Below are 19,638 nucleotides of genomic sequence, written 5' to 3'. Positions count from 1 at the left end.
AGTCATAACTCTGCTCAGCCTTTCGTACCCACAGCTGATTGACTTTTCTGGATCAGAGGGGCGGAGAGTGGAAAGTCAGGACCAGCAGCCTCGGGGAGGCAAGGGCTGGGGACTTAGGAGCACGGGTGCACCCATCTGCTTGTCTGCAAGCACTTCTCGGGCACCTACTAGGTACATGTCATGTGCATTGTGCTGAGGACAGCGCTGAACAAGGCATGGACCCCTTTCCCCCATACTCACCCCAGGCAGAAAGTGGGACACGGTGAGCCAAGAGAGGCATCGGGACCCTCTTCAGGCCTGATCCTCTCTCCATGGTCTCTCCCTGCTTCCCTTCAGACTCAGACTCTTCATGCTTTTCAAATGCCCCCTCCTCAGAAAGCCCTCCTTGACTGGCCCAGCCAACAACTCTCCTTCCTGGGGTCTCTACCACACACTGGGGCAACGAGTCAGAGACAGCAACAGCTCGTGGAGGCTGGGGACCAGGTCTCTTGTTTTCTTTATGCCCAGAATATACTTGATCGAGGGGAAAAATGGAAGTTCGGAGGGGGTCCGTAACTTGCCTGAGGTCACACAGCCGCTTAGTGGCAGAACCAGGACTAAATAAAACGCTTCTCTCTAGTGTCCTTTCCCCTCATTTTGATAGTACCCAACCCTGATGGAACATCTTTTCATTTGTCTAGATCCGTACTAAACACCCTGACACGGCTTGTCAACAGCATTTCAAGAAAGATAACAAATGAATATTACTGTTCCCTCCCATGTGCAAATGTGCTACCTGCGGCTGGAGAAGCGGCCCACTGGCCTCAGGAAATGATGGCGCCAAACCTCCAACCTCCCAGCCCAGCTGAATCACCTGCAAATCCATGCTTCCCGCCGCAGGGTCATGTCACTGATTCAAAGTTTATTGGGGAATCTGGAGAGGCTTCCGGGGACTGTGACCCCCCACCGAAACTGCACGTGTGTGCATTTCTTTCACGGGAGGGAATCCCTGGCTTTTGTTGGATTCTCAAAATAATCTAACGTCCCCCCCAAACTGAAGCTCGCTGTTCTAAATTTTCTTCTAATGTTTATTTATTTTTGAGAGAGAGAGAGAGAAAGACAGTGTGAGTGGGTGTGGGGCAGAGAGAAAGGGAGACACAGAATCTGAAGCAGGCTCCAGGGTCTGAGCTGTCAGTACAGAGCTCGATGCGGAGCTCAAACTCATGGACCACGAGATCATGACCTGAGCTGAAGCTGGATGCTCAACTGACTGAGCCCCCCGGGCGCCCCTGGCTCACTGTTCTATGTGACATTAACTGGATAGTTACTTATGAGGATAGTGGTGGAGGTGAGCTTAGTGAAGGCGTGTGTGTGTATGTGTGTGTGTGTGTGTGTGTGTGTGTGTGTGTGTGAGAGAGAGAGAGAGAGAGAAATGGGGTGAGGGGGAGCCCACTGGAGTGGGGTTGGGTGGGGCAGGCACCCACTCTGTCCACTCCGTCCACTGTCTGCTGACATGCTGTCCCGTGGCCACAGCCCGTGGGCATCAGGGGCCCTGCTGGGCACACGTGTGTACCCCGCACCCAGCAGGCTGGACTCCACGCCGCCTCCACGCCATGTTCCATTTCTCTCCCGCCCGTCAGCCAGGCCTCCCCAGGGCCTGATCTCCACGGTTGTTTTATGGAAGGTGTCAGCTCCCCGCTCCACTCTCTGGCCTGATGTAGTTATTAGAACGGCTACAAGAAGAGACAAAACACCAGGCGAGAAGGCGGGGGCCAGGGTCCCCGAGGCAGCTGCCGAGAACGAGAACATGTAATCCCTCATTCCTCGTGTCACCGAAACCAAGTCTCCGCTCCTGCCATCACTTCCTATTTAGAACTGCATAATAATTAGCGTGCGTATTTGGAAACAATTAAAAATAAGCTGCCAGCATGTGGCTAATTTTGCTCAGGCTGTGAGGATAATATTAATGTAGGAGAAGGGGAGAAGCTGGGGAGGTGGAGCCCATGTAAGTCATCAAGACCTGGGTGGCTCCTGGCTCGGCTGCTGGTCTTTCTCCGAGGGCCGCTGGCTCTCATTGGCCACACTGGCTTGGGTCACAGGCCTGGCGGAGGTGGACATGGCTTGGGCCAGCAGCCAAGGATCGTGGTGGTCAGTTGGCAGGACGGGCTGCACTGGACGGCTCAGCTTTACTGCTTGGGTCCACATGCCCAGCACCCTCTTGCCACCCAAGGGTTGAGTCCCATGTGCCTGGAGGAAATGCCTTCCACCCACCCTTGGCCAGCTCCCCCCTCCCGGTTCCTGCTGCTCTGACATGTATCTCTTGTTACTGGACAAGCACATCTAAACTGTGCTTTGTTTTTTGTTTTGTTTTTTAATGTGTATCTTAGAGAAAAACAGAGTACAAGTGGGGGAGGGGCAGAAAGAGAGAGGGAGACACAGAATCCAAAACAGGCTCCAGGTTCTGGGCTGTCAGCACAGAGCCCAACGCAGGGCTCGAACTCACGAACCACAAGATCATGACCTGAGCTGAAGTCAGACGCTTCATCGACTGAGCCACCCAGGCGGCCCTGAACTGCACGTTGTGAACCATGGAGGTCCTGAGTTCAAGTCCTGACCCTCTTCCTGTTGCTTGGGCGACCCTGGTCGAACTCCTCCCCTTCCTTTCCCACTGCTCTCCTGCTGCTGCTGCTCCAGACAGACAAGGCTTCGGCTTCCGACAGAGCTGGTTCAAATCCTGGCTCGGCCCCTCACTGGCTCTGTGATTTTGAGCAAGCCTCAGTTTCTCCCTCAGCAACACGGGAACAACGGTACCTATATCCTGTAGTTCTTAAGAGGCTGAAGCAAGGCAGTGCATGGAAAGTACTTAGCAAGGAACCTGCGTTGAGCGAGTGTCCGGAGAACGGGGAACATGATCATTGTGCTGTTTGTTGTGTCTTACTTGTAGGGGCCGTGTGGCTACTGGGGAGCCCCTCCACACAAGCCACCTGTCTCCATGCCACGTCAGAGGGGCAGGGGATAGTCCTGGGGCGTTTTGTGCCCCCCCCCCCACAGAGCCCGCCCCTGGAGCCTAGCTTCAATACTCCACGCAGATTTAGAGAGTGCCTGCCCTCCCGCTGCCGCGCCCTCCCCTCCGCTCCCCTTCCACCTTCTCCCCCACCATCCACACTCAGTAAGGCAGACGTCAGTTCAGACTCTGTTCAGAACCTGCTGCTGGGCCCAGTTTCCCAGTTTCCCAGTGAATGCCGGCATCCTTACTACGGCCTCTATATTGGTTACTTGGGGCCACAGTAACAAACTACCACAAATGTATTCTCTCCAGGTCTGCAGGCCAGAGGTCCAGGATCAGGTGTTGACAGGCCTCCGCTCTCCCTGTAGGGGCGAGGCCTTGCTCGGCCTCTTCGGCCCCTGGTGGCTGTCCGAGATCCCGAGCTCGTGGCCACCCCTCTCTCTCCGTCTTCACACAGCTTCTCCTCGTCTGTCTCTTACAAGGACATTTGTCATTGGATTTCCGAACACCCAGATAATCCAGAATGATCTCATCCCAAGATCCCTAATTTAATCACACACAAAGTCCCCTTTTCTAAATAAGGTCACGGTCATGGGTCCCGGGAATCTGAAGATGTGGACGCATCTCTATGGGGTCCACCGCTGGTGCCACTCCAGCCTCCCGGAGAGTCCTCTCCCCTCGCCCACTTGGGCCACCTGGGGCCTGCATACTGTTTTGTTTTGTTTTTTTTTGTAGACTCTGTGCTGACAGCATGGAGAGCCTGATGTGGGCGGGGCACGGATGGGGGCGTGGCTTGGGCGGGGCTTGCACTCCAAAGTTCTCCTGACTGAGCCACCCAGGCGCTCGCACATGCTGTTCCGTATCCTTTCCTGCCCCAGGCTGCCCACGGCCCTGGGACATGCCTGCAGCTCTTGTCCTCATTTTTTCCGAGTCTTGTTCCCATGGCAGCCACCCTGCCGCCCAGGTTAAGGCCTGTTACAAGTCTTGCCCTGTTCCCGGCTTTATTTTCCCTCCCAGCTCTTAGTGCCTTTAACTCATATTCTTTGACTGATCTGCTTATTGTCTCTCTCCGCCCTTCTCCACCCCCATGAAGCTCCGTGAGGGCAGGGACTTCCTCTGCTCTGTTCCTTGGTATATATACCCCAATGTCCAAAATAATCCTTAGCACACAGATGATGCTCAAGGACCATTTGTGGAATAAATTAACAGATGTGCATGTTGCTAGCCTGGGCATACCAGGCGGCAAGATGGACGTGGCCCTGCGCCCCGGGAGCCCAGGAGCTGGCCATCTGGGATGAGAAGCCTCTGCGGCGTGGGTGCTGCCTGCTCTCCCACGGGCGCACCTCGCGGGAGCACTCTGGCAGAGGGGGCAGAGGTGGCTTCCATCTTCCTCAGCCAGAGCGCCCCGAGTCCCTCCCATTGGTGGCCCCGAAGCTGCAGCAGGGTCTTGGAGTTAAATGAGGTGTGACTCAGAAGGGCAGCCTCCTGCTCTGTTCTGCCCGCTGCTGTGTCCCCCGTCCCCAGCTCCTCACCGGCCTCGGCAAAGACTTGTCAACTGAATGAATAAATGACTCGTCTCTGCCCCGAATCTGAGAAGGTGCAGCGGGGCTAATCAAGAGGACAGTTGAGTACTGGCCCCGAACAGCAGTGTCTGGTCTGGAAAGTCGGGTGCGCCCGTGGAGGCACCCGGGGCCCCTGGCATGCCTGCTGCACTAGGTACAGGAGGGGGACAGGATGACAGCAGGGACTCTGTCGAGGTGTCTCAGCAGCAGATTCCCCAGAGAACCAGCCGATGTCACCACTGGAGGCGGGGCTGGCCCCTGAGCAGTGCAGACTCTCGGGATCCCCAGGTCGGTTGCCCAGGCTGCTGGGGAGGAGGCGCTCCGTGTGGCACCGGCTGGCCGGCCGAGTGCCCGCTCCTGCCAGGAAACCCCTCTCAGCCTTAGAACCTGTAAGTGCAGGTGAGGAAGCCCCCTTAAGTGATTGCCAGGCCACAGAGCCAGGAAAAGCAGACTGAAGGCCATGTCTTCCGTTAAGGGCCCAGCCTCTCACCCAGGAGCACACAAATCAGCGCATCATCTGTCATCCCCCCCTGCCACCTGCAGTTCTGCGCTGGCTGTTCTGCCGGCTGTGCCTGCTCCCCAGGGACCTTCTCCCCAGGCTCATGGAGGCAGGTGCTGGGAGCCTGGGAGCCCCCAGGGAGCAGCTGCCTGCGGCATAGCCACGGTTCTCCCCGAAGCTGCCCATGGAGGGCACCTCCTTCGCACACACAAACCCCTCCCCACCAGGCCCACGGGCAACACCGATGCCCGAGGAAACTGAGGCAGCCCCGTCCTCTGCAGTGCTGGGCCCGGAGGTCCAGACAAGACTCCCACTCTGGGGAGCCGTGGAACGAGGGGTCCCTGACACTTTTTCCTCTGAAACACCCTCAGGCTCAGAGTCTGTCTGACAGATGAGGCCCCAGGCCCATCTGGCTTCTCAGCACTAAGTGCTCTTCGTCTTGGCTGGTGGGAGCCCGGGCACTGAGCCTCCCACCACGACCCGCACCCACCCTCTGTCCCGCCTCTGACCGGGGGCCTGGCTCTGGGTCTCCCACAGGCTCAATGTGAAGGACAAGTTCCCCGCTCACCCAGGGCAGCCTGGCAGGCTCGGCAAAGGCAGTCATTGTCAGGAGAAATTTGCCAGCAGAGTGAAATAAAGAGCCTTGGAGGTATAGAGTCGGAGCTGCCGATAAGAAGGTGTTTTATATAGACTTTCATTCCCGAGATTGGAATGAGAACACAGGGGTTTAGTTTTTAGGTTTTTTTTTTTTTCAAGTGAACCAAAGCCTTTTTGCCCCCCACCCCCCCAAGAAGTCCAGTGTGGGGACAAGAGAGATTGATGGCAGGCCATTGGGGGCTGGGAGGGCCTGGCTGCACGAAGCCCTCATGGAGGCTGAGGGTCTCCAGTCTTCCTGGGCTGCCTGTGAGAACCCCCTCAGAGTGATCTAGCAGCTCGGTGCCTCCTGTCCCAGAGCTGCCTGGGCTGTGCCCTCCTTGGCTCTGTTCCCTCCCACTCAGCCCCAGGACCAGCAGGACCCGAGGAAGAATGAGTGGGATTCTCTGCTGGTGTCTGTCCCTCTCTCTTTTTATTATTATTATTTTTATATTTATTTTGAGAGAGAAAGAGCACAAGCAGGGGAGGGTCAGAGAGAGAGAGGGAGACACAGAATCCAAATCAGGCTCCACAGGCTGTGGCACAGAGCCCGACACAGGACTCGAACCCATAAACCCCATGAGATCATGTCCTGAGCGGAAATCAGACGCTCCACAGGCTGAGCCCCCAGGCGCCCCTTGCCCTCCCTCCTGTTATAGAACTTGGTTTCAGTGACATATATTCACGGTAGAATATTGGGAAAAGAGATTGAACACAAGGAGAAAAACTTAAATAGCCTGTAAATCTTTTCACTATTTCTTGTGCTTTGTAGTTTTCTGGTCCTTTCTCCTTAAATATTTACAAACACAGGCTCCAACTGAACATGTTTCTTTGGAAGCAGCTTTTCTCCACGGCCTAACAGTCTATACTGACCTCATTCCGTGAAGACTCTTGATTCACCGTCTAGCTTCGCCAAGGGGTTCACCCGATGTGAGCTGTGCTACCCCACCCACTGATTAAGAACATTCTAGGTGACTATAAGCAAGTATGAGTTCAGTCAATGCACAAACTTATTTTTGAGGAACCACACAGCATCTTCCTGCCCTTGAAAATGGTCTTACGGGGGCGCCTGGGTGGCTCAGTCAGTTAAACCTCCAACTTCTGCTCAGGTCATGATCTCATGTTCGTGGGTTCGAGCCCTGTGTCTCCCTGTCTCTCTGCCCCTCCCCCTCTCATGCTCTCTCTCTCTCTCTCTCTCTCTCTCTATCTTAAAAATAAATAAAACATTAAAAAAATTTTTTAATAAAAAATAAGATGGTCTTACGTGGATGGCCAAGAAATGTTATTTATTTAATCTGCAGGCAACCCATGAATGTGTGTGTGGGCCCCTTGTCATCAACCTCTTAGGGTCTGTGGCTGGTTTAGGTCTGGAGGAGGGGTGGGAGGAGCCCGTGGCACTGGCTGTCTCCTTTCCCCAGACCTTCCCATGACCACTTCCTTCCCGTTATCCAGATTTCTCACCTCCAGGGAGCCTGCCCTGTCCACCCAAGGCAACGACTCAGCCAGTCTCTCCCTCTGGTCACTGCCCTGCTTTAACGGAGGGCACCACTTTTACCACCGGAGATATTCTTGGTTTTTCATTGTTTGGCATCTCTACCTCTCCCCTCCTGTAAAAGTCACCAGAGCTGCCATGTCCCTACAATGTTGTCTCTCTGCCTGGCACAGGGATGTGCCCAGTAAACACCGACTGCCAGAGGAGCCAACAGGGCTGGGATTCCCACCCCCGAGGGAGGCAGCCCGTTGCATTTTGGGAAACTGCTGTTTGTCAGAACCAACCAGAGATGGCAGGGAAAAGGTTTCATTTCCTGTATCAAGGCCAACGTATGGGCAGTGGCTGCCCAGAGCACTGGGTCGAGAAGGGGTTGAGGTCATGCCTGACCTCCGTAGGAGAGAGGGCCACATACCTACCCCCCGTGGATTAGACTGGAAACCCCCTTGAAAGAAGGTAGGGCTTTCTTATGCTTCTTCGCAGAGTGCCTGGCATGTTCTAGATGCTTGGTCGTGACTGCTGTTGGCTGTAGCTGCTCAGCTTTGAGGCTCGGGCTCCTGAAGGGATAGAAGAAACCATCTAAGCCAAAGATTTTTTCTTTCTTTCTTTCTTTTCTTTTTTTTTTTTAAACCCACAGTGTTCTTTCTTCAAAGGACATCTTACATGAAGCTCACGGTATATTAGCAGATATAAAGCACAGCTTGTCTGGCTGGAGATTGGTGTGAGGCTCGGAGCCCCCACCGGCCTGCACCCCCTCATCAAAGGCAGCCCCGAGACCCTTTCCAAGGAACCTAATGGCTCCACAGAACCCGATCTGAGAAACCTGGACGAGGAAACCAAGATCCAGAGAGAGGAAGTGACCTATCCAGGGTCACACAGCAACTTAGCACTGAAAACGGAGGACTAGTTAAGTGCTCTCGCAACACGTCTCTGGGGTCTCCCACATGCCAGGTGCCCTCAGTTCGGGGCTGGGCTGTGAAGCCAGGCCATTCCCCACCGCCTCGGACTGCGTGGGCACCTGAGCCGCTCAGCCCAGTCCCTGCGGTGGGAGCATCTCCCCTCCCAGCGCGGGGTTCCCGGCCTCCAGCATCCACATTGTTTACCTTGCTCTTGGAGCCCCAGGGTGCAGTGTCGGAAAGCAGCTCTCTCTCCCTGACTGAGCTTTATTAATTAAAGCGTTTCCCCTCTTTGGTAGCAGCTGCTTCGAAAGAGCTCAGCGAATGTTTAATTCATCGTTTCAGAGCCGGTCCCCCCACTCCTCCCAACACCGCCTTCCTTCAAAGTGCTTTCCGGGGAAACCCTCCCGGCACGAGGGCTGGTTCCCTGCTTTCCGCCGAGCCCGGCTGCCTTCCACGGAGCTCTCTGCTCGCTAAAGGTGATTTGTTATTCAGCTCCAGAAATCTATAAGGAACGAGCAGGGCTGGGTGCAAGCCCAGGTTCTCCTCCCTGAGATGGTTTAAGAGGCCACGATTTGTCGAATTACATGAGTATTTAATGATCACGTTCCTTGGCTGTTTAGAGGCAAAAAAAAAAAAAAAAAATGGGGGCATTGATTACCGAAGGGTGGGTAGGGGCTGCGGTTCTGCAACATCGGGGCAGGGGGTGGTGCTGGCCCCAGGCTGGCTCCAGCAGGGGACCTGGGGCCGCAGCATCGGGGCGTCCCCCGTCCTCTTCACAGCTGTTATCCGTGGAATCGAAGGGTCCTGTCGCCCAAGGGGGGTTCATCTCCGATAGGGCTGCGTGGGCCAGGGAAGGGCCGGACGTCTCAAGGAGCTCCCAGCCCGGCGGCTCTCCCTTGACCCCCAGGATAGGCTTGTCTGCTCAGCTGTGCCTGTGCTGGAGTGTACCCCGCCCCAGTTTCCCCAGTTCTGGAAAAATGCAGTTTGAGCTTAGTGGTTGGATGAACAGGAAGCCTCTCAAGATTGGGAGACACGAGCCCTCTTTCCTCCTGCCGTTAGGCCTGAGGACGGGGAGAGGCATGTATGGCGCAGTTCAGCCCTCCTCTGCCCCGTCCTGGAGCCCCCCGAGTCGCGGGGCTCTCACGCACCACCCCTTCCACAGGTGTGTCCCAGGCCGTGTCCACTTCCGAGTTTTCTCCCCCCGGGGAAGTACAACCAAATGTGGCGGCCTCACAAGCCAACTGCATCTACAACAAGGAGCAGATGCTGTGCAAACGGGGAACTTTAGGGCCTCAGGGGCACACTACCCGGGGCACAGCTCCCCAAGGACAGGGCTGCAGCAGGGGCCTCACAGCCGGCCTTGGGACCCACCAATCGGCTGGCTCGGCTCATGGCTCTGCACACTGCCTGTGGGCTCCCTAACCAGTACATTGGATCTATCCACTGGGCCATCACCCACTCCAGGAAGCCCAGGGGGTCACCCTGTTCTTCGAAACGCTGGGAAATACTTATTAGACATCTCAGAAACGGTCATATGAGCAGTCGGCATTCCCTGAACCATGGGCGTACTTAGGCACAGCGTCCTCTGGGAGCATTAGTTCACTGAATCTTCACGCGGTTCTAGAAGGTGGGTGCCATTTCCCGGATGAGTAAACTGAGGTGCGTCGAGACTACGTAACCACTCAGAGTCACTCAGTATTAGGTGGCAAGTCTGGGTTTGCGCCCAGGTCTGCCCGACCCTATGCCCATGCCACCCACAGGGATTGCTTCGTTAGACCCATCAGAGCACCTCTGCATCGACTCCAGCCAGACAGGGTGGGGCCCAGGCTGGTCTCTCCCGGGCAGCGGTGGATGCTCTGAGAGCACGGCCCTGGGGTCAGGAAGACGGGGTTCAGATCCCGGGTCTGCCACCCCAGGCAAGATACTGAACCTCCCTCTGCCTCAGTTTCCTTGTCTGAAAAGTGAAGACAATGACAGTGCTTACCTCCTAAGTTATTGTGAAGATTCCTTTATTCAAGCAATAGATGTTAATCGAGTACCTACGATCCTTGCCTTGGTCTAGTGGTGGGAGAGAAACTGTAGGCAGACTAAGTGAGCTAATGATATGGTACATGTGAGGGACAAGAGAAAGAAGAGCAAGACAAGGGGTTCCATCAGCTGAGCGTCCGACTTCTGATTTCAGCTCAGGTCATGATCTCACAGTTTGTGGGTTCAAGCCCTGCATCCAGGTCTGCGCTGATGGCAGGAAGTCTGCTTGGGATTCTCTCTCCCTCTCTTCTTTGCCCATCTCCCACTGACTCTTCCTCCCTCTCTCTCTTTGCCTCTCCCTCTCTCTCTCTCAAAATAAGTAAATAAACTTTAAAAAAAGAGCAGGACAAGAAGGATCTCAAGCATTGGAGGCAGGGGTGAGGTTGTGTGTGTGCACACTTTGCGCACAATGGAGCAGCCAGTTGTGGGATTAAATGGGGGAAGGGGTCAGGGCAGGCTGCATGGAGGACAGACTGAGCACAGTGGGCCAAGCAGATGTCCAGGGAAAGAGTGTCTGGGTCAGAGGGACACTCAAAGCCTGAAGGAGCATGCCTGCTGTTTGAGGCGAGGAAGGAGGTGAGGGTGGAGAGAGTGAGACGGCTGGGCGCGGGAGACAAGGGCAGATCGGGCGGAACCGCAGGGCTCTTTGGGAGGACTCTGGCCTTACTCTGTGTAGAATGGGGACAGCGGGAAGTCCCAGAGAATGGCTGAGCCTGTGCACACAGTGCCCACTGAACATTATTCTTCGTTGTTCCCAAAAAATACTTACTGTTTTTATGATGGGGCCAAGTGGGATCCCAGCGTGACCTTGGAGAGAAGCCGCCTCTGGTGCCTGGAAACAAATAGCCTAATTGGATGCGTGTCCATTTCAAGAGAATTTCTTCCCCTGTCCTTGCAATGGAGTCCCGCTCCCTTGTCCTGCTTCCCACTGAGAATAAATGGACTTGGCAAAGTGAGGAGAAGGGGGAGGTGAAGGAGGAACAGGACGAGGAGGGACAAGGGAGCAGGGAGGAGCGGGAGGGTCAGAAGGGGGAGGGGATGAGGGAGCAAGTGCAGAGGGGGAAAGAGGAGCATCACCACAGGGTTGGAATGCCATTCAGCCCCCTCAGCTATGGGATCCCCATGCGGCTCCCTCCCAGTGGGGCTCCGCCAGAGTCTCAAAGAGGTGGTTATTTTGGGTGGCAGTGTGATTGGGAGCTTGGAAGGAGGAAATTGAGTGGTGATTAAGGTTGTAATAAGTTGACAACATCAAATATCATTACCCTCAGAACATGCAAATGATCCGTCTCTACCCGAGATTTGCCATGCAAATACCAATTAGCAGAAAAAGTATTTGCCTTGATAGGGGGAGGCTGGTTCTCCTTCCAGTGCCCACATTCCCCCCAGCCACCCCTGAAAGCAGGTAAACAGAGAGGAGGGGCCGTGCTTGAATGTCACCAGCAGAGGAGAATGAGGATCATAGGAGTGATGACTGGTCTGGTGAATGGCGGCCAGAAACCCTGGCCTAGACCTTCCCTGCCACAGGCTTTGCCTCTCACACTGGCCCGGAAGCTACTGGAAACTTCGTGGGTCAGCTGCTGGGACCGAGGGCCCCTGAGGCTGGGAGCTACCTAGCTCATAGCACCCTGGAGAGGAGGGATCTGCAATGAGACACGCAGGACAGTTACGAGGCTATGGGCCCTTGTGTTTCCTTCCCTTGGCTGGATATTTACCCCCGACCCTGAATATACTGTGGCACCATGACTCATACTGACATAAATGTGGCACGGCTCCTGCCCTCCGAGAGCTTCTGGTCAGAGACAGCAATGGTGAGGTGTAAGGTGAGCCACACCAGCAGAAGCATCTTGGTCTGTTCGGGATGAGCTTGCTCTTTGCTGTGATGGCATGAGAAGATGGCACAGAATTTGGGCTGGGCCTTGAAAGAAGAGTGAGAGACGGGGAGGCGAGGAGGGAAGGAGTTGTCGGTGGGAAGAATGCGAACCTGAGACTTGGAGGTGGGAAAACGCAGGCTCTGCTTCAAGGTCAGTGAATCTGCCATTCGGCCTATCCAGTCACCCACTGTCCAGCCCTAATCCCCCCATCGAACCCACTGAACCCAGCCCACCGCCAGCCACCTTTCGGCATACCACCCAACCTACCAAACCAGGGCACTCATTCCAGCCACTGACCAACCCAACCCATAATCCATCAGCTCGTCCCCCAACCACCCAACCCATTGTTCGATCCATCAGTCTACCTCACTGACATGCATCCGTTCACCCACCCACCAGCCAACCCACCAGCCTAGGCGAAGATCATAAACTCCAGAGCACACGGCCAGGGCTCTTTTAATGCAGGCATTATGAGGGGTCGTGACCCCTCGGGCTAATTCATGTCAAAGGCTTGGCCCAGTGTCTAGGATACAATAGGACCTACCATGGCACTTGCTCTTTAGGTTGATGCCATTCTCTCCAAAGCCAAAAGGCCCACTAGGCAAGGGAGACCTGGGGTTGAGCTGAGCTGGAGGAAGGCTAACCTGCGGGGAGATGTAAGTGGGGTCCGCGGAGGCAGACTCTGGAGCTGGGTGCCCAGTAGGCCACTTGTCCCAGACCCCCCCTCTGGTTGGGAGAAGACGGGTGCTTGATGCTCCTCCCAGCAAACCACCCCTTCTCCTGCCTCAGAGGAAGACCCACTCAGGAGGCTGGGCACCCCAGAGTTGGTCAGCAGTGAATGTGAAGCTTTTGCTGATGGGCAAAGCTGGCCCAGATAGGGCATCAGCGAGCAGGCTGTAGACCTCGCTGCCTCTTGGAGCCCCCACTGGCCCAATCTCTTTCCCCACGTCCATCCCAAAGCAGGCCCCTACGGAGGGGAAGGAAGTCTTCCTGCAGCTCACGTCCAGCCAGCAGCTTCCAGCAGCTTCCATAGGGCCGCTTCTCCAGAAATGCTTTTGATCATCTAAATCCAGGTTGTATTAATTCGCCAAATCCCTTAAATTCACAGGGATTTTTCTCTGATGTCTAATGGAGGTCCCTTCCCTGGCTCCTTGGAGCATCCTGCTGCCACTCAGGGCTCGGAAGGTGGGTGAACTTGACAGGAGCTTCCCAGGTGGGGACAGGGCAGCCACCTCTCCATCTAGCACTACTGTGCTTGGGCCTGGCCGGGCTGTATGGGGGTTGGGGTGCCCACCTCTCAGCTCTGGGCGGGTCAAGGCTGACCCAGTGGGTTATTAGCCCCTGGCCTCCGGCTGGCAGAGCTATTACAAGGCACAGTGCAATTTCATGCCCTGTTTCCTCCTTCCTTGGTCTGCAGTTTCTGCTCTATTTGTCCAAAATGAACAGAGATGAAGTGAAATGAATTACAGTCTGTCCTCCCCCCGCCCCCTCCCCTCTTTTCCTCTCTCTGCCTCCTCAGTATTCCCCAACCAGCCTCCCACCCCCAGCCTACCTCCACTGTCTCCTCCGCCCCAGTTGTCTCTTCCACCTCTGCTCTCTTGGACTCTGCCTCCCCACTCTCTCGTTGCTCTCTCCTTGCTCGGTTAAAATCTGTGACTCCGTCCCATTGAGCTACCAGTTCATGCGACCATTCGGCAAACACTCACGGAGCACCGGCTGTGTACCAGAGAACGTGCCCTGTGCCATTTGCCCAGCTCCTGCCCTCCTTTCCTCTATGCCATGCTAACTGGCACAGAGGTGTCTGGGCTCAAGTCAGCCAATGAGGGTGCTGGCTGTCTCCAGGGGCCCCTCGGGAGCCCCATTTACTCCCCTGGAGCAAAGTGGGAGCACTCTTTCTAGATCTGAGTACCACCTCCCCATTTCAGCTCAGATGGTTATGGTGGACAGCTGGCCTATGGTCCCCCTTAAATGTGAGGGTCCCTGAAAGCCACATGTCAGGTGCCTCCCGGTGCCCACAGCCCATTGGGAGCTAACTCTGACCCCCGATCACAGCTTCACAGGCCTCCAGGAAGACGCATCGTAGGGCTGGTCCAGCTCGGCCCCCTCCTCCCTGAGAAATGCCCTGCCCCCTGACAGCTTACTTAAGCTTTGTGCCATGCCCAGCCACGGGGGTGGGCCGGACCAGGGGTTTGGCGGCCAGGCCAGGTCCCAGGCACCCCCCGTGCCGAGACTTGGAGTTGAGCACCTAGTGATTCCGATGTCTCCGAGGGGCAGCCCCTGGAAACGGATGTGGTGGGAAGCTGGGCTCTTGGTGGCCGCCTCTGACCCTCTCCCCGGGACAAAGGGAGAGCTGTGTTCTGATTCAAGAACAGCACAGAGGAGCTTGTCCTGCAGGCTGAAGGCAAGAGTAGGAGACGGACAGAAACAGGCAGAGAGAGAAAGACAGAGACAGAGACACACACAAAGAGAGACAAAAACGGAAACACAGAGAGACAGAAACAGTGACCTGGGGAGAGAGGCAGGGAGAGAAAGAGAGACACACAGAGGGAAAAAGAAAGGAACAAAGCCCTAGAAACAGAGCAATGAGGAACAGTGAAAGGATCAAAGAGAAGGGCTGATACACAGAGAAAGACACAGAAGCAGCGTGTCTACCATTTTGCTGTTCAGCCCCACCCCCACCCCCTTGCCCATGGGGGCCGTGAGGTTCCCTTTAAGACTGAATAACAAAGCCCCCTTTTTGCCCAGGTCAGCACGAGTAGGTGTCTTGATGTGAACTTGGTCTCTCTGCACCTGTACAGGGAACAGAGCAGAGCCCCTGTTCCCAGGGCCCCACTGGCACTGTCGTACTGTCCTGCTGCCCCCCCACAGCCCTCCCTCCTACCCCAGCCCTGCTCCCACCCTCCAGCATCCTCTCTCCCTACCCCGGGGCATTCTCCATTCACACAACACCTTGATTCTTCTAAGTTCATTTCGACAGATCCTGGCCAGCATTTACCAAGTACCTGTACCATGCAGCATGCTGAGCCCGGGGCTTAGTTTATTCCTTCTAACACCCTTGCGAAGTTGGCACCATTTCCGTCTAAGGAGGAGGAAAGCCGGGCTGCAGGGTTGAGTTACTCACCCAGCTCACACCCTGGTAAGAGCAGAAGCAGGGGGCGTTCGCTTCAGTCTCCAGAGGTTTTCTCTATTGTCATCAGATTAAGGTGCGCTGTGCAGGACGCCACAGGGTCTCTTTCTTAGGAGAGCAGTGAGTGACCCGCCCCGAGCCGGAGCCAGCCCTGAGCAGCTGCCTCAGCCCCGAGTGAAGTGGGGAGGCAGGGTCGAGCAGACACATTTGTCCAGACGGGCAGAAGTTCAGCGGGGCACAGGACCTGTCCAGGGACACACAGCACCTGCTCCGTTCGGGGGCCACAGCGCCCGGCCCTCACTGCAGGCTGGATGTGAGGAGGCCTCAGGGATGGTGGTGGGGGGGGGGTGGCAAGTAAGGAGCTGAATTACCTGTGAAAATGTCCAGCAAGATCCAAGACGCTTGGCCCCGCCCCTTCCGGTGGCAGGCCCTGGTGAAGAGGCGTACCCACCTATTAGAACAGTGTGCTTTGGGCATCATCTAAAATACACGGGCTTGGAGTGCCTCGGTGGCTCAGTCAGTTGAGTGTCTGACTTCGGCTCAGGTCATGATTATGCAGTTCGTGGGTTCAAGTCCTGCATCAGGCTCTATGCTGACAGCTCCATGGCTGGAGCCTGCTTCAGATTCTGTGTCTCCCTCTCTCTCTGCCCCTCCCCTGCTCATTCTCTCTCTCTATCTCTCAAAAATAAATAAACATTTAAAAAAATCTTTAAAACACAGAGGTTTGGGGCTTCCCTACCGAGGAGGTCTGTGTGCAGCCAGACAGGAGAAGGTAGGAACTACCCCTTCCCAAGCATTGCTGCCTCTCCTGGGTCACCAGCTAGCCCCCTCCTGGGCTCCTGGATCCTAGTTCTTGGCTGTGAGATTCCAGCCCTCTTCATTTCTAAGGTTTCTAAAGTCCTAAACCGGGAGCTGCAAACTCGAATACCTTCAGGGCCTAGGCAGGTGAAGCAGATGGGCCAGGTGGACGGGGCGTGGCTGGTGAGATGAAAGCCCATCTCCAGGGAAAGCGCCACCGTTGAGTTCGGCCACTGTCCCCATGTGGGGTTGTGGCCCAGCACAGCCAAGTTTCTCCCTTGTTCCGGAGAAATTATAAGCCTGGGTTATTCTGTGTGTTTAAACAGAGAGCCGGCCAACATTTATAAACAGGGGAGCAGGCCAGCCTTTGGCCCCCAGGCTGTCAATTGGTACCCATCGTTCTAAATGCCCTGGGTTCTAAATGCTCCAGAATTCTCCAGAATGCCAAGCTCTCCCCTATGCACACTGCCATCCAGGATGGATGGGTCCCATTTGCTGGGCTGAAACTGTTTCCAAACCGCTGCTTTCGACAGAAGGGGTGGTAATTACACTCTGACATTAATATTTAAACCACGAACAGAGTTAGCGTGCTAATACCATCCCCGAGGGCTTCAGACTTGTTTAAGTTTTATCCTTGTGAGACCTAATTATTGTCAGCAACGAATCCTGTAAGACTGAAGGATTAGGGCTGGGGAAGAGGCGTTAGGTGGGTCCCTGGGGCCTGCGGCTTATGGGGATGAGGTATAGGGTGGCCTGGGGGCTCCATGCCATGGTCCTGTGGGCCATCCCAGCCGCCTCAGCAGAGGCAAATGCCTTCCCTGTGTCCGCCCAGCCACCCTCATAATTAGGGACCTTGCTCCTAATGCCTCCCCCGCGAGGACAGGGACATCTATGCCTCACACTCTGAGTTCACAACAGTCTTTGGCCTTTGACCCTTTGGCTCGACCTCATGGGAGCCCCCCCCCAGCCCACTTGGTAGAGATCTCAGTAGGGAAATTGGCATTTTGTGCTATCTGTGCTTGTCTGGAGAAAAGAAAACAGGTCCATGTCGGGGTTGTCAGCCGGGAGCAAAGGGCTGGGGCAGGTGGGTGATATGAGAAGAGGCCAAAACTTACTCTTCCCAGAGGCTGGTTTCCAGAACCTTCCACTGCTGGGCTGATGGATCGCAGTGGGCAGGCGAGGTGTCTGCATTGTTCACTGCCTTGGCACAGGGGGGCTGATGGCCGAGTGGCCACGATAGCCAGGAGACCTGTGCAGGGACAGTCCAGAAACTTCCCCATCCCCATGTGTAACCAGGACTTGACTTGTAAAGAGAATCTGGGAGGTGGGGTGAGGGGGGAAGGAGAGGGCCACGGAGTCTACACAGGCAGGACCTGGGTCTCTGCCAGGAAAGCCAGGGTCCTCTCCTCTTGGGCGATAGGTACTGGGAGGTCAGCTCTAAGGGAGCCTGAGTTAGGATCCTGCCCTGCCCCCACCCCTGCTGGTGACCATGGTGAGTCACTTAGCTTCTCCTCTGAAAACTGGGATCAGCTCTGGGGTGCAGGGTTTGAAGGAGAGTTGAGTGAGAAAATGCAAATGTAAGGCCACTTTGCAGGAAGGGTTTGGTAAGTGGCGGCTGCTAATCTTGTTTTATTGCGGGGGAGGGGTCTCTTCCAAGGGCCCACACCCTCTGCCAAGGGCGCTTTGCTGGGAGCAGAGCAAGTGGATGGGACCCTTCCCTTCCTGGTCCCTGTGCCCCCTCACAGCAAGGAACCCTCCAACCCATGCCTCCCTGGGATCTCTCCGTGCCTCCCCCTCGCCTGACCTTTCCCCCTGGCCCCTAATGCCTACCCGCTCAGGCCTTGCCTGGAGAATGTCAGGCTGTGAATTTTCTCAGATTACCTCTGGGCGAGAAAGGCCCACTCTAAACTCCCTTGGATGAATGCCCTAGAAGGATGGAGGGGACCTCTCGGGCAGGGCTGGCAGAGGCTGAGACCCCCTGGGGCAAACTGGAGCCGGGTCTGTCTCCCGGCCTGGTCTTCTGGCTCAGGGACAAGAGTCATGAGAGCTTCCAGAATCATCCATGTCAGCAAGGAGGACAGTGGATGGGGAGTCACCACTTGCTCTCCTCAAAGCCAAGAAGAAGCCATTGGAGACCCAGGGGAAAGCAGGTTAGGCTCAATCCCTTAACCCTGTTCTCCCACGGCCCCCCCCCGCCCGCCCCCAGAAGGTGGCACTTTCTACCTTCAAAGCTGCATCTGGCTTGGGCGGAGCCACCTCTTGTAGGGGTCACGGGAGGCCTGTCTCAGGATTGAAATTGCACAAACCTTGGTCCAGCAGCTTCTTTCCAAGAAATGCACCTGCAGAAAGATGCAGCGTGTGCTGGAGGACTGGAAACCACGGAATAAATGCCCACAAGTAGGGGGCGGGTTGGATGAATGGAGGCTTAGCCATGCAGCATCACAACAAAGTGCGGGAAGGAGCGAGGAGGCTCTGATGTGCGGGTGGAGAATCCTCACCAAGATCTGCTGAGAGACCAAAGGATACGCCAGGAACGGGGAAGAGTGGCCGCCCTAAGACAGGAGCGGGGAAGAGTGGCCGCCCTAAGACAGGAGCGGGGAAGAGTGGCCGCCCTAAGACAGGAGCGGGGAAGAGTGGCCGCCCTAAGAAGCAAGGCTGAGCCATAACTCGTCTGAGGCTCCAGGAGAAGCCAAATTCCTAGAGACAGAAGCAGAATGGTGGGAGCCGGGAGCCAAGAGCCGGGGGAGGGGGTGCAGGATTATTGTTTATTGAGGCAGCGTTTCACTTTTGCAGGAGGAAGGGTCCCGGAGGTGGACGGTGGTGGCGGCTTCTGCCGCTGCACTGTGACTTAAAAATGGTCAAAACGCTCAATTTTATGCCATGCACAGTTTACCACGGTAAAAAGGAGAGAGAGAGACAGCAGTAGGGTTGAGGCGAAGCTCACTCTTGCTGTCTGTTCGCGCTGCTTGAACTTAAAACACACACACACACACACACACACACACGTATTACAGAATGTATTTTAAGAATAGTTCTGCCACGGGGAGCCCTCTGGGGCCCACACTGGCCACACCCTGTGTAATCAGGGCCCCGGGGGTGGGGGTAGAGGTCAGCGTTACGCATGTGTTGTGGCAAGGGGCCGAAGCTGTGGCTCCTGCAATGCTTGCAGTGTGAGCCGAGGGAGATGGGGAGGGGGGTGGCCCTCTCTGGGCCTCAGTCCCCATCCCCATCTGTGCAGAGAGGAGGCTGGATCCAGTCCCGCCCTTGCTGACCTTGGACTGGCGGCCTCCGTGCCGCGCCTGAGGAGGACAGGGACTATGGACGGCATCTTGGCCGGGCAGAGAATCCTGGGCAAGACTGGACACGCTGCCCTTGCATGTTGAGGCTGGCGGTGGCCCTTAGGTGGGTGCCGTAATGAGAAGGAGGGGACAGCCTGAGCCATCTGCCACGGCCACTGCCACGCCTCAATTCCGAGAGCTGGCTGCTGCCTTTCAGCTGCGAGCCCGCCAGGCCCTGCCAAGCCCCATCTGTCCCCAGCCCCCGGCAACAGAGGAGGGGAGCCCCCTGCCTTCCCAAGTGGTGACCTCCGTTTCTAGCCTCCCCGGGACTCCTCAGGGCGGGTCAAGGCTGCCACCTGCTCACATAGCACTTTTGAGTGAGATACAAACAGGTGTGACTTCCACGGACCAGGTGCTACTGGGGTGTGAGTTTCCTCCTCTGTGTAGGTGGGGGGACTGGGCCCAGGG

The 19,638-nt window shown here is 56.0% G+C and overlaps 1 protein-coding gene across 2 annotated transcripts in view; it reads left to right on the top strand.

Moving 5' to 3' along the window:
* Nucleotides 1-19,638, top strand: part of UBIAD1 (UbiA prenyltransferase domain containing 1) — a 157,108-nt gene that overhangs the window by 131,170 nt on the left and 6,300 nt on the right. Inside the window, exon 3 of one of the 2 annotated variants that reach the window (XR_003911938.1) lies at nucleotides 681-1,038. The exons of the other annotated variant lie outside the window; for it this stretch is intronic. The gene's annotated coding sequence lies outside the window, so the exon portion shown is untranslated. Of the gene's footprint in view, nucleotides 1-680; nucleotides 1,039-19,638 lie in introns of those variants that run through there. 2 annotated transcript variants of the gene reach the window in all.

Source organism: Suricata suricatta, chromosome 8 (assembly GCF_006229205.1).
Source record: "Suricata suricatta isolate VVHF042 chromosome 8, meerkat_22Aug2017_6uvM2_HiC, whole genome shotgun sequence".
NCBI classification, from domain to species: Eukaryota; Metazoa; Chordata; class Mammalia; order Carnivora; family Herpestidae; genus Suricata; species Suricata suricatta.
This window is presented reverse-complemented; position numbering and strand designations above follow the sequence as displayed.